Source organism: Phascolarctos cinereus, unplaced genomic scaffold (assembly GCF_003287225.1).
Source record: "Phascolarctos cinereus isolate Bilbo 61053 unplaced genomic scaffold, phaCin_HiC Scaffold_3;HRSCAF=262, whole genome shotgun sequence".
Taxonomy (NCBI): Eukaryota; Metazoa; Chordata; class Mammalia; order Diprotodontia; family Phascolarctidae; genus Phascolarctos; species Phascolarctos cinereus.
In genome coordinates, this window is record NW_027555736.1 from 238415118 (window position 1) to 238430132 (window position 15015).

The 15015-nt window shown below is 40.2% G+C and overlaps 1 protein-coding gene and 1 pseudogene across 1 annotated transcript in view; both read left to right on the forward strand.

Annotated features, from left to right (window-relative positions):
- The window catches only part of DAAM1 (dishevelled associated activator of morphogenesis 1), a 207742-nt gene that overhangs the window by 21476 nt on the left and 171251 nt on the right, over positions 1–15015 (forward strand).
- Positions 12642–13729, forward strand: LOC110208496 (mitochondrial import receptor subunit TOM40 homolog pseudogene; annotated as a pseudogene).

Here is a 15015-nt window from a genome sequence, read left to right on the forward strand (position 1 = left end):
CTGTTTGTGTCCCTTTCCTAAATTCCTTTTGCTCTCTTCTTGGGTAGTTTTAAAAAATTTCATTGACATTCTTCTGTGTATGTGTATGTTTGTGTGTCTGTTTCTCTGTGTGTCTATTTTTGTTACTATCACTATCCATCCTATCCATTTACAATCTCCTTTAGTAACAGATATAATTGTATAAAAATATTCATACCTTTTGCCTTTCCTTTTACTAGAGCTGTAGACTAAGTTATATTTGTAGCATGCCTCCATTTGTCCTAATTTCAGGAAGTCCTTGGTCTCTTTGCCTGCAAACTGTAGTTTACCAGAAGGAAACATCTGTGATTATTCCTCTGCAATGGTCGCTTATCAACATTATTAAGTCAACGTGGTGTCCAGGTGTCTGCTGAGAATAATACTTCAGCTAAATCTTGTTCTGGTTTGGCAACTTCAGCCTCCCTGAGATCTTGAGAGAGTCAGCTGCCCTCGGGAAGCATGCTTTGGTCTTTAGAATGTCTTTACGTGTTCAGATTGGGAAATGTAGTCGACACAGGAAAGCTAGAAGTGCATGGCTGGTAACAATGTGAAGACTGCAAGCCTCTCTAAGACAAGTTGGACTCTTATTTTTTCTTCCAGGCTCTTTTAAGCTTTGGTATAATCGACTTAAATAACTAAGCAAAGGGGGTGAAATTGGCTGAAAGTGTCTTTTAGGTTTTTTTTTTTTTTGCCAGCAATATCAGTATCTTTTGTTTGTCTTCTCAGTAAATGCCTCTCGTGATCATAATTTTACAGCTTGAAGTAGACCTTAGAGGTCATTTAATCTAAAACCTCATTTTATGGATTAAGAAACTGAGGCCCAGAGAAGTTGTAACTTGCCTTGGTAGTAAGGGGGAGAGACAGCCAACATTTGATCTCAGGGCCTCTGACTCCAAATTCAACATTGTTTCCATGGGATGAAAGGTAGTTTACCGTTTCCTGATTTATGGTTGCAAGAAGAACATAGCTGAAGTTCCAAGACAAATGATTTTATTCTAGTTACTAAGTACAACCATTTTATTCTACCAAAAATTTCAGCAGGTCTAGTAATGAGATTTAACTCACTAACTTTGAATCTGGGTGGTTCCTTGCTATTGCCAATGCCGTCCTTCCCCAATTTAATAAAGGAGAATTAACTTTAAAGACTAAAGGTAGTAAAGAGAAGATAAGAAGAGGGCCCTGTGAATAGATCTAAAGTTGTTGTTTTTTTTAATTCAGAATTTTAGCATCCTTTACGTTTGTCACCTGGAAAGGTAAAAAAAGTGGTTATAAAGAAGAGGAAAAAAACTCTCTTTAAAAACAAATAAAAGGGATGAATTGAGAGTTAATGACAAGATTTTGTTTAAATAGTACTTTTAGTTGCCAAAGCATGTTACCAACACTGGGTCTACTCTAGGGAAATAATCTTGAGTTTGAGATTTCTTTACATTATTAAATTGCTTGGCTTTGATGGCAATTTCTTTCCAGAATACTAAAAGACAATTTGCTTTTGGGGTCTGAGTGGTGAACAGAAAAGGAAGGAGGTAATTATTTACTGGCTTAGTATATTCCCAACTTTGCCTATCAACCAATCAGTAAATATTATTAAGTTAACTACTACGTGCTAGGCACTGTGTTAAGTGCTGGAGTTAGAGAAAGAGGCAAGACACATTCACTGCCCTCAAGGAGCTTACAACCTATGGGCGAGACCACAGGCAAACAAATCTTACAAAGCAAGCCATACACAGGATAAATAGGAGATAATGAATAGAGGGAAAGCATTGGACTTACCAGGGCTTAGGGAAGGTGTCCCTAAGGAAGGTTTTTGGTTGGGACTTAAAGCCAGGGAGGTCAGTAGTTAGAGCAGAGGAGGGAGAGCATTCCAGGCATGGTGGACAGAGCTAGAGAAAATGCTTGGAGCCAAGAGACAGAGGCTCTTGTTCATGGAATAGCCTGGAGGCGGGTTTTGTGGGGGGGGAAAAAACAAGAGTGTAACTTCAATATTTACCTAGAAAAGCTTCATTTTCTAATCTCATCCATCTTTTAAGACTCACCTGAAATCTTCCTTAAGGTTGCTATCCTACGCCCCTTTCACCAAACCTTGTACCTCTGAGGTACTTTAGGATCTAACTTCTATTATGGTTTATCAGATTATCGTTATTTGTGCATGGCTGCCCATTTCTACACATACCCTCACTAAATTACATTCCATGAAGGAAGGGAGCATGTCTTGCTTATCTTTATCTCTCCCCCCATGCCTAGAGCACTGTGTTTGGTGCATAATAACCACTTATAGAATATTTGTTGAATTTTAATTTTCGTTGTTGTCATCTCTTGGAGGAGACTTTCTCCAGCTGCTGCGGTTGGAGAGTTTCTCACTATTTGTTTTTGTGTTTGGCTAAGGTCTTGCCTTCACGCTATGAAAATTCCACCTTCTGTTCTGTACTTCTACATGCCCAATTTATGTCCCTAGATCTCTTCCAAAATCCTTCTCTTGGTGTTTCTTCAACCTTGTGGCTCACTGGATTGTAACTTTAGAGCTGAATCAAGGTCTGTTCAGTCAGTGTTTGAAAGACTATAGCTGGATGCTGGTCAGCTGGCTCCAGGCAGCTGGCAGTACTGCAGCAGTCCATGCTCTTTCTGAGCTGTTTCTTAACCACCTCATACACAGGATGCTAATGTTTGTATTCGGTGTTCCTGAGCTTAGGATAACTGGGGCTTTTGTGATTGGGGAGTTGAGGAGGAGGGACCTAAAAATGTTCTTGGAAGGGGCCCTGCCCACCAGTTAACGGCTTCCTTCCCAGCTGTGTCTTCCGGGGCACTAGAAGAAAATTATTCCCAGTTACTGCTGAACATTTCAGACAGGTTGGTAGCTGCCTACTGAGCCTGTGAGTTAGACCTGGCCTGCCTGCATCATTCCCTTATGTTACTACTACAGCCTCTGATTAGGCTCTTTACAAGGAGTTGGCAGGGGAAGGAAGAAGTCATAAAGCTCTAATACATCATTTTAAAGTACTGGCTTCCTCCTCTAGTATTACCCTTGAGCAATCTGGGCTCTTCAAGACTAATTAGAATTGTAATTGACATATTTTCTGCTCTTGGTAGATTGTTGGAAACTTATCCTATATTTTATATTCTGTGGTGGAAAAATGTATTTTTGTTTTTGTTCAGCTGTTTTTCAGTCATGTCTGACTCTTCATGACCCCATTTTGGAGTTTTCCTTGACAGAGATACTGAAGTGGTTTGCATTTCCTTCTCTAGCTCATTTTACAGATGAAGAAACTGAGGCAAACAGGGTTAAGTGACTCCTCCAGGGCCATACAGCTACTAAGTTGTCTGAGTTCAAATCTGAACTCGGGTCTTCTTGACTCCAGCTCTGATGTGTTATTACTGCACCACTTAGCTGCCCTAGAAAATATGTTTAGCCTCACAAAAATCTCAGAGTTTTAGAGGTGAAAGGCACCTCTGTGCATCCTGTGATGCCAAACTCAAATAGAAATGGGCCACCAAACGATATCCTGTGGGCCACATATGGACATAGAATACCATATGTTAACATTATCGATGTTTTATGGTGTTTTTATTTATTTTTGTTAAATATTTCCCAGTTACACGTTCCTGGGCCACAATCATGTTTAAAGCCACCGATCTAGATGTTGAATAAGCTGAGTGAAGAAGAGATAAACTATAGAGGGACTATTGCCATATTCCTAGAAGCTATACCACTTAGTACAGCCTATTCATTTTATTGGTTGCTCTACCACACTAAGGCCCCCAGCTCTTTTTCAAGCAAACTACTGTCTAACCAAGGTTAATAACCATTTTGTATTTCTAGAACTGATTTTTATTAAGTCAATATTATAAGACTTTTTACATTTATCAGATGAAAATTCATTTTCATTTCAATCCAGTGTTCTAGACAAGTCTCTAATCTTTTTGGATTGTGGTCCATTAATATTTGTCTTCAAATTATATAACATGCTACAATACATGATAATAAAAATTTAAAAGAATGAGCTAAAAATAAAAGAAATGATATTTAAATTTGGGAAGGGGGTTTAGTACTCAAAAAAACTTTTAGCTTTCAACAAAAGTATTATAATTTTTAGTGAAGGCAATGAATTGGACCTACTGCATTATTTTTCAAAATCTTGGTGACTTGAAGATCTCGTTCTAAGTTTGTAATTTGATACTTGGTTTTAGTGGCTATCATACTTGAAAAAAATGCTTCACCAAAATATGTGGATCTAAGTGGAAGAAGTGAAGCATGGACTACGCTTATAAATCAGTCAATCCATGAGCATTTATTAAGTTCTTACTATGTGCCAGGTAAATTTTGCTGTTGTATCCATCTCATCAACAGAAAGGTTTTTGTTGTAATTGAGCTAGTAAATTTCTCCTCTCTCATGTTGGGGTCTCAGGTCTGGCGGTGGTTGTTCAGTTGAAGAGCAGGGGGCCATAAGGGGCAAAGCAGGTGGCAAAATGCCCAGGTAGGTACTGGTTTCCTTGGTTTGGAATGAATGGGCTTCTTCACTTGCCTCCAACTTGCCCAATGGGTTTGGAGAAGTCTTAGGAGCAGGGTTGCAGATCTGAGAATGTTGTATCCAGCACTTCGCACAGTGCCTGGCACATACTAGGCACTTTATAAATGTTCATTGATTTTATTAATTGATTACTTGCAAGGATTTGTATACTTGGTAGCTGCCTCCACCCGGGAATACTGTGGCCTCCTTGAGAGTAAGGATTATCTTTTGCTTTAGTATTCCCAGCCCTTAGCAAATTATCTGGCATGTGCTAGGTCCTTGATCAGCATTCGTTGACTGATCTCTTGAATTTGCTAACTGCTGCCTTCTGTAGCTCCCATGGTGATGCCTGCTGCTTCTGGGCTCTTCTTGGTACAACTCCTGGGCAGATGAGCCTCCATTTCTCTTGACGATATGAGAAGTTGAGAGAAGACCCCAGCTGGGAAGTGAGCAGTTTATATCTTTGGGAAGTACTTTACTTCTTCTCTCCTGGGCTAGCCTGGCCACCTCGATCTATGAAGAGCCTCTGTCCTGGATTTCTTTCAGTGTGCTCAGGGCTTTCTGAGTTGTAGGGCATGCATCTCATCCATCTTTCCCTGAAGGTAAGGCCTTGTCTTCAGGGTATTGTCTTGAACAAAAGTGCAGACTTTGATTTAGTGGTCACTGCTGTAATCTGTCAAGATCTTTTTGGATCGTGATCTTGGCATCCAGTGTGCTAGCTCCCCTTTTCTGCTTTGTGTCATTGGCAAATCTGGTGAATGTTGTATCTGTGCCTTTATCTGAATCATTTTTAAAGATGGTTAAAATAGCATGGGTTCAAGCAGGGGTCCCTGGAGCATTCCATAGGAGATCTCTTGCCAATCAACCAACATGCCCTTATTTAGTGCTTGCTATGTGCCAAGTTACATTGGACCAATTATGAACACTCTGGCCATTCCACAGGTTTGAATCTCTCCAAGTATCTTGTTTGGCCGGTATCACTCACTGTCTTTTCCCTAAGAATAGCATGGAGTATTTTGTAAAATGCTTCACCAAATCTAATCCCATTAAAAAAGAGAGAGAGAAAGAATAAAGTTAAGTCCTGCAGGACCTGTGATTAATGAAACCATGCTGGTTCTTTGTAATCTCAATCCATTTTCTTTGCTAGATGACCATCTCTTTAATGATCCATTTTAGAATTTTCCTAACAAGAAGTCAGACTCATTGGCCAATAGTTCACCTGCTTTTTTCTCTTCTCATTTTAGAAAAAAAAAAAAGGAACATCTGTTCTTTTTCCAGTTCTGATTACCTCTTTTTCTCCACAGTGTTTGTGATATTTCTGAGATATCTACATATGGTTCAGCAATCCTATGTGTACCCAAGGATATGGTTCATCTGAACCCAGGTGACTTGAAATCATCAAAGGCTACTAGGTGCTCTTACTACCTTCTTGATTATCTTGGGGGCCTGCTTCTGTTTTCCTTTTTTTCCTTGTCATTTCCAGTTCAAAGGTCATCTTGACAATGAAAACAGAAGCAAAGTAAAAATTGAGCAGCTTTGTATTCTTTCCATTACCATCAATATATGCTTGTAGAAGCATTGAATCTGGACTTGGGATTCCTCGCTTAGGGAGGTTCTACATTAGGTATGTGACTCTGTCACCATCTAATCACAACTTTCAGGTTTCTCATTAGTAAAACAGAAGTGATACTTTAATTACTCTACCTCAAGAGTATTATAAGGAAAATGCTTTTTGTACATCTTCACATTTTATAAAACTTATAGATGAGTGGTGCCTTCCTTGCAATATTATTGAGATTGGAATGACTAGCAGTTTATCTAAATGAGTAGTACTATAAATCTGTAGAGAAGGGCTTACTATACTATTAGAAACAAAAAGTGTAACTTGGAGTACTGGCTATCAATATTCAAACTCAGATGGATTCATGTCTCATTGTTTTACAAGTTCCCATCCATGCCTATCTGTCATGGGTGACTCTTGTCTGTTAAGCTTGCCTTGTGGATAGATGGGTCCTAACCAAGTAGATAGAAGCCATCCTCACTTTCTTCTGACATGATGAAAGTATCAACTCTGTCGTTGTTATCCCTTGCTTTCACCATGTGACTAGTCCATCTCTTCTTAGCATATAATTCATTGTACATCTTTTATTCTTCTTCCTCAGAGTTCTTCATTGTGACCTGCTCACACCCAATGCACACTTGCCTCTGTATGATACTGATTTTTAATTCTTTGGGGGACAGTTTGTATTTTCTGTCTTGCTGCCATATAACAATGCTGATAGTATGTGAGTATTACAAAACGGGAGCTTAGAGTACTCACAGGAACTTTGCAATCTCTTTTTGTTCTACTATGGGTCCAACTTGTCCATCTGTAACTGCCTGTTTCAGATATACATACTGTTGGACAAACTCCATAGGGTGACCATCTAAATGTATATTGTAACTTGTTCTATAGACATTTTTCATTTATATGAGCTTTCAAGTAATCATGAATGATTGGAAAGTATTCAATTGTGAAAGAGCCTTTAAGGCAGTGTCTTGTTTTAGTGAATTGAATGCTTTTTCATAATCAATAAATTTACACAGTGGGGTGTTATATTCTTTCTTTAAGTTAATTGTGGAAATTCACTTGTGAAAGACTGCTTATTCATTGCTAATGCCCTCAATTGATATATCTCTCATGAAGATTTTGTATGGATGTGAGGGTACGCATATTGATGAATAGTTATTGATGTTCTCTTGGCCAGCCTTTTTGTGTATTAACAAGGTTCCAGATTTTGTTTTCCATGCCTTCCTATCTTTTCCTCTTTTAGATTCCTTGGATATTCCCTCAACACTCTTACATGCATCTCCTCTGTGTATACCCAGTCTAATTCAGCCACCTTTCCACTCTTCCGTGCCTTTTCTATCTTCTCTACAGGTACCTCTAAGACTGTGATGTTAGGTTCCAGCTATGATGGTTCCACCATCCTGGAAGGACAAACTTGCTTGTTATTTTTGTTACCTGTAACTTTTTGGCAAGATTTTACAAGCAAGCTGCATATCTAGCCTGCTTTTGCCTTTGGAAGCCATCTCATTTGGTATGTAAATCAGATATTTGATGACCAAAGTACTCTCCTAGCTCTTTGGAACTCCTTGAGGTAATTAATTTACATTGGTTAAATTTCTGGGTAAAATTGTTATAGTCAGTGTTAGTCATTTCTGTTTCTATTTGTGGATATCTATTTATTTATGTATTTATTTATCTATCTATTTAAATTAACTGTAATCTCAACATTGAATTGATGGTCTGAATATACACAGAAAATTGACTCAGGGATAACTCCCCTATCAATAGCAAGTTTTTTCTGTCAAAATGCAATTTAATTCATTCTTTATTATATTTTGGTGCCTACTAATTCCTTATTCAAAGGAAATATTCATGATATAAAAGTATGAGCCTTTTGTGTAACGTGTAACTCTTTGGCCTTTTTCATACCTTCCTGAAACAACATCCCCATATAATTGTATCCTCATCTTTTCCTCCATTTGTATTGCAACCACCAAGCATCAGTGAATGTTGATGTAACTGGGACAGTGTTCAAGTTCTTCATAGAGTTTCTCTACTGCTTTATCCTCAGCAATCAATGCTGGTGTATTAGCTACACTTATTTTCATAGTGGCCTTTTAGCAAATCTTTATCCTCAGTACTTAAATACGTGACAACCAAATTTCCCATGAAATATTTTTCTGTTACCTTGGGGTATATGATAAAAGTTGTTGTACCAACTCCTTCCTTTGCCTTTTCCAGGTGTACCTATGAGCTGTCCTATTTAGCTTCAGTGTCAACATTGAGATCTTCCAGCCATATGTCCACTCATGGTCTATTGGACAAAGGTCTCACACTCAGAGTGCCAGTTATCAGGTTGAAAGTTATTGGTGTTCTTGCCTGGTTCTCAGTATTTGCCACGTACTGCTAACTACTAGAAAATTAAATGCAATAAATACATGATTGCCTTTCAAATCTTCGTCGTCCATCTGCTCAGCAATTCCATAAGTCATGCCATGAAAGAGTTGCCTTTGACTCCTCAGTTGAACTTGAAATCCAGGCTGATGTGAGTGAATGTGAAAGACTCGAGAGGCTGGTTTCACACCAGAGTAGGAAACCCTGGGCTTCTAAGAGCTGTGTTTGGAGGAACAGAGATGGCCTCTTCACAAAATTTGTGGATTTCCTTTGCCTAGAATGAGAATTGCTAAAATTGCATGGAGATAAAATATTCAAGTTGTTGGTAGATGTGTCCTTCAAGAGGAAGAAGAGAGTTGGAAATTCTTTGCCAAAAATCTTGGAAGGCCAACATACAATGTCATTCAGGGTTACTTTTAATTATATCATCTAAGCTCTGTTATTTAACAAGTGTGTGATTTGGGGCAATCTCTATAGCTCAGTTTCCTCATTTGTGAAATAAGCAGGTTGGGTGAAGGTGCCTTCATATAATCCAACTAATGGTAAAGCTTATTTGTACTCATTCAAGCAACAATATGAGAACTACACAATTTAGAAGAATTGTGCTTTCTTTGCTTCAATATTGTTAAAAACCACAGTTCCAGAAAGTAGGAAAATGCTTATAGACACGGAGATGATCTGAGGGAGTTTCCTCTCCCTTCTTCTCCCTCTTGAAGGGAGAACATGTAATCAAAATTAATTTAATCCTCAGTGGCAAATGGCAGTTTTTCTCTGACATATCTTCACTGAAGAAAGACAAGATTGGCCCATTAGCCTCTCTGAGTAATAGTACTCCTAGATATTCAATACTTCTAGATATTTGCATCTAGAAAGGACCCTCCTAAGAAAAAAATTCCACGTTTCACTACTGATAGGAGCATTCAAATAAGGTCCTTGTTTCAAAGAGGAAAAAAAAGCATTGATAGCAAGTGAAAACTTAGCAAAAAAACCCTAGCCTCATCCATCATGACAAAATTCTGCCACATTAGAGAGGTGGATCAGAGAGATTATAAAAGAAGGAAGAATATAGTTAAAAGAAAAAGAGAATAATCAAGAGTAAAGACTTTGAAAAGGCAGTGCCAGAAACTCATGGTCAATCTGTGAAATAAATAGAAAGAATTTAGAAGATTTCTGTTTGAAGCAGAATGTGAGCAAGCTTGAAAGTGATTTTTCTACTGAAGCAATAAAGATACCATCGAAGGGATTTTGGCATTGAGTGAGATGTCGGAAGCAGTCCTTTCCCAGTGCAGACTAAAACAGTCCTTGATACAATGTTAGAATGTTGTGGTAGGCCGTGTAGTTAGAAGGCCATGGTAGCTTCATAGGCATTGGATATCTACTGCTCTCTTGTCATAGTCGACTGGTTTTGAGCAAGACGCTGCTTTTTAAAAAGAATTTGTTTTAGAATACTCATAATATTAATATGACTATTCAGCCAGCTCTTGGATATCCATGAATTACATAGTTTTATAATACTGAGTCAGATTCCCAGTATGGTTCTAATGTTTTACTTAAAGTATTATGAAGTACTATGTAATCAGACTTTTTGGTTGTTGTTCAAATCTCTGATTTCACTTGAGTAGGAGAATCCAGTGTGAAAACTCCTATCCATGCAAATAGTAATCCATTTCTAATTAATAATGGCTAGCTTTTATACAGCACTTAAGATTTGCAAAAAGACTATTATTTGATCCTCACAGCAACTCTGGGAGGAAAGTGTCATTATTATCCACATTTTTTAGATAAGAAAACTGAGGTCAAGAGAGGTTATGATTTGCCTAGGATTATGCAGCTAGTTAAGTATCTGAGGCACAATTTGAACTCGGGTTTTCCTGAATCTGGCACTCCCATGTACTTTAAGTTGAAAAAGGACTGACCCCAGGTCTTCCTGACTATATCTGGTCCTCTGTGGGATCTGCCACCTTGCCTCCATCAGACACATCAGTTTTCAAAAGAAAGTTTGATATGTCCTCTAAAAAATATGCTTATGTGCTACTGTGTGTTAATCAAAAATGGCCTGAGATTAGCTTTTGTTCTAATTGCATTTGATTTTTTTTAAACCAAAGACTGCACAGTATACTCTTGAATTTTAATTTGTTTAATGGATTCTATTCTCATTCTATTCAATGGATTCTAAGCTTAATTTTGGTTTAAATTGTCGATATTGCAAGTCTTCAGAGAGACTTATTGGTCTATTGAAAAAGTAGGAGTTCATCTTACAGTTTGAGTTTACTAGTTATAAATTTATAATTAAGACACCCCCTCCCCTTTAACCTCAGACCCACATTTTAATTCATAGATGTATACAGTTCATACCTGGTGCCTATAACTAAATGTAGTCCATATAGTACAGATACAAAAATGTATTGGCTTATTCTGGCAATTTCTGAAACAACTTAAAACTAAGCAGAAGTGAATCAATGTTTCAAATTTACATTCAGCAAGTTAGAATGAATGTTCTTTGCAGTTGGCTGAAATAAGACATTTTATTCTTCAAATATGTTTCTGTACCAAATATAACTTGGCTTCAGTAATGTAGATTTGTAAGCCTAATAGGCAGGAGGGATGTTACTATGCTCTGGATAATGTTGGCATTGATAAATATTGGTGGTGATAGCGTACATGCATAGCTTAAAGCATACTGTCTTGTCAAAGCATCGGGCTAAACCTGGAACACTGTGAAGGGATTCTACTCCCATATTTCAAAGACTCTCTTAGGTGGTAGAGAAGGGTATACAGTTTTTATCTAAATGGCTGGAAAATCCTCCTTTATTATAATTAGCCAGTGGTATGAAATCTTTTGGAAGCCAAAAAAAATGCCATGATGAGAATTTAAATTCACCATCCTTTCATATGCCCAGTTTCCTTTAATGCCTTAGAAAAACAAGAACACTTTTTTCCTTGTCATAGCAACCAGAAGGAACTATTTTTTTTCCTTTCCTCCCCAGCTCAGCTTAATTTCTTTGTTGTTTTTCTCTCTTCTCATAGTGTTAAGCTTCTGCCAATTAAGTGACCACGTGAGAATTTACTCTTAGCTCCTAGCACTGCTTTTCTTCACTGAGCTCCAATCTTGAACCATTAACTATCTATTGGACATTTCAAACTGGTTGTCCTAGATACATCTAAAACTTGCTATGTCCAAAACAGAACTATCCACCCCCCCCACTTCCCTTTTCTGTCAAAGGCATCACCATTCTTCCAGTCTCCCATATTTGCAAGCTTGGTGCTGTTGTAGATTCCTCACGGTGCTATTCTACATTCCTCGCCCTCCCTCATTCCACATATGCCTTCAGTTACCAAATCTGGCTTTGTCCTCTTCCACAACATCTCCTGTATCTTTTCTATATTCATACAACTTTCACCTTAGTTAAAGCCTTCATCACCTATCATCTGGACAATTGCAGTGGCTTCCTAATTAATTCAGACTATTCACTGCAAGGGCAAATGCTGAAGCTGAAGTTTAAGCACTTTGGCTGCATAATGAGATGACAAGACTCATTGGAAAAGACCCTGATGTTGGGAAGGATTGAAGGCAAAAGAAAAAGGGGATGGCAGAGTGTGAGATGGATAGATAGTGTCATGGAAATGATGAATATGAACTTGGACTGAATTTGGGAGATAGTGGGGGACAGAAGGGCCTGGGATCCTATGGACCATGGGATCACAAAAAGTTGGACATGATTGGACAACAGCAACCTAATTGGTCTCCCTGCTTCAAATCTCTCTATACTTCAGTCCATTCTCCACACAGCTACTAAAATGCTCTTCCTTAATTGTCTATCTGGCCATGCCAATCCCTACTCAGTAAGTTCCAGTGGCTCCTTATTGCCTCCAGAACAGGGTTTCTTAAAATTTTCTTTTGTCCTTTGGTGCAATATGATGAGGCTTAATACTACTCTAGTTTGTTGCACACATTCAAAATGGAAGGGAATGCTAAATTTCAGTTAGTGCTTAATAAAAATAAAGATGTTATTGTTTTCCCATCCAAGTGCATGGACCCCAGGTTAAGAGCACCTGCGCTTGAATACAATATCAAGTCTTCTCTTTGCTTTTCAAAACCTGGCCTTGGGGTGCAGAGCGGAAGCCACGTTGGCTGCCAGCTCGCTCCCGGCGAGGCCCTCCCCCCCACCTGCGGAGGAGTGGCAGAGGATGAGGCCTGATGCTGTCTGCCCAACCCCAGCACATTTGAGGAGTACCACTGCAAGTGCAAGGAACTGTTCCCGGTGCAGATGGGGGGCGTGAAGCTCACGGTGAACAAGGGCCTCAGTAACCACTTCCAGGTCAATCACACTGTGGCCCTCAGCACGATTGGAGAATCCAGCTACCACTTTGGGGTCACATACGTGGGGACCAAGCAGCTCAGTCCCACAGAGGCCTTCCCGGTGTGGGTGGGAGACATGGACAACTGCGGGAGTCTCAACCCCCAGGTGGGGCCTGGCCTCCGATCCAAGATGGCGGTGCAGACCCAGTCAAAGTTCATGAACTGGCAGGTGGATGGAGAGTACCGGGGCTCCAACTTCACGGCTGTGGTGACCCTGGGGAACCCCGATGTACTGGTGGGCTCAGGAATCCTAGTGGCTCACTACCTTCAGAGCATCACTCCATGCCTGGCCTTGGGCTGGGAGCTGGTTTATCACCGAAGGCTGGGAGAGGAAGGCACCGTCATGTCTGTGGCAGGGAAGTACACAGCGCCTAACTGGCTGGCAACCTTGACCATGGGCCAGGTGGGGCCCGTGCCACGTATTACCACAAAGCCAGTGACCAGCTTCAAGTTGGAGTGGAGTTTGAAGCCAGCACCCGAATGCAGGACAGTAGCATCTCCTTTGGCTACCAGCTGGACCTCCCCAAGGCCAACCTCCTCTTCAAAGGCTCCATGGACAGTAACTGGATCGTGGGGGCAACCCTGGAGAAGAAGCTGCCCCCCCTGCCCCTGACGCTGGCCCTGGGTGCCTTCCGCAATCATCGAAAGAACAAGTTCCAGTGTGGCTTTGGCCTCACTATCGCTGAGCCTGCCACACCCATCCCGCCCATCCTCCGCTCCGGCAGGGCAGGAGGAGGGGTGCCTGAGGCTCCCAAAGGCTGGCAGAGGGGAGACCCCAGGATCTGGGGAGACCTTGGGCCTGGCCAGGAAGACTTGGATTTTCGGAGAGGGACTTCAGAATACTGGAAGACAATCCCCCTGACCCCTTTCCCCATTCCTGGAAGGGGTTCAGGCTCTAGCCTCTAGGAGACCTAGGTGGGAAGGACTATGGGGGAGGGTGCTCAGGGTGGGGCCTCTCTCATTCCTTGTGGTGGAGCTGGGCTGCTGAGAGGGCAGCGTGGGCTGGGTGTCCCTGCCCTGCCTCCCTGGTGGCCACAGGAGGGGGTCCATCATCCTAGCCGTTGTCATCCCTCCCGCCCCCAGTTCCATCCATTCCCCTCGGCCTCTCCCTCCCTTTTCCCCACCAGCCCCTTTGCTGCCCCCCTCGTTGTAAATCATGTTTATAAGTTATGGAAAAAAACAGAACACTTTACAGAAAAAAAACCCACAAAAATACATGGCTAAAACAGTGAAAAAAAAAATAGCCTGGCCTTGTCCTCTCCAGCCTTATTGTTCATTACTGTACCTCTTTCACTCACTATTCAAGCCAAACTGACCTTCTCTCTGTTCTTCATACATGACACTTCATCACCCATATCCATGTCATTGCATTGCTGTCCCCTATATCCATATTCTTTCCTTACATTAGCCTCATTAGAACACTCTTCCTTCAAAATTCACCTCAAGTACCACCTACACAAAGCCTCCCCATTACTAATTCTCTCTCTCTCCCTAATTACATTATGCTTATTTTATATTTATTCTTTATATAGCATATATGTATATATGCAAATATATACATACACAGATACATAAGTACAGGTCAGTGATAAAAACTGAGAACAACACCTGGCCAAGCACAGATCCTTGAGGTGTATTTCACTGGGGAACAATACAGTCCATGTTCCATGTTGGCATTAAACCATTAGCTACAATTTCTGGATCCTTCAGAATGTGTTATTATCTAATCCATATCTCTTCATTCATTTACAAGACACATATAAAATGCCGTATCTAAAGCTAAACTAAACTCTATGTAAAATCTAACCATGATGTTTCCCTTACCTACCAGCTTAGTAATCCTATCAAAAAAGGAGATGAGGTGAGTCTGGCATAACCTGTTGTGGATGAAGTCATGCTGGTACTGTGGAATTACCACTTCTCTTTTTAGATATTAGACAACCATTTAAAAATGATCCTTTCTAGAATTACCCCAGTCGTGTTCAGTGGCCTATTGCTTTATAGATTCTTTTTCCTTCTTTGAAAATTGGTATATCATCTGCCACACTCTGATCTTCTAGTACCTTTTCAATTTCCCAGGATTTTTTAGATATCATTGACAGTGAATTACTGGTCATATCTTCCATTCCTTTCAGGATCCAAGAAAATAAAGTAGTTCATTTGAGTCAGGTGACTTTCATTCCTCAAGGGCA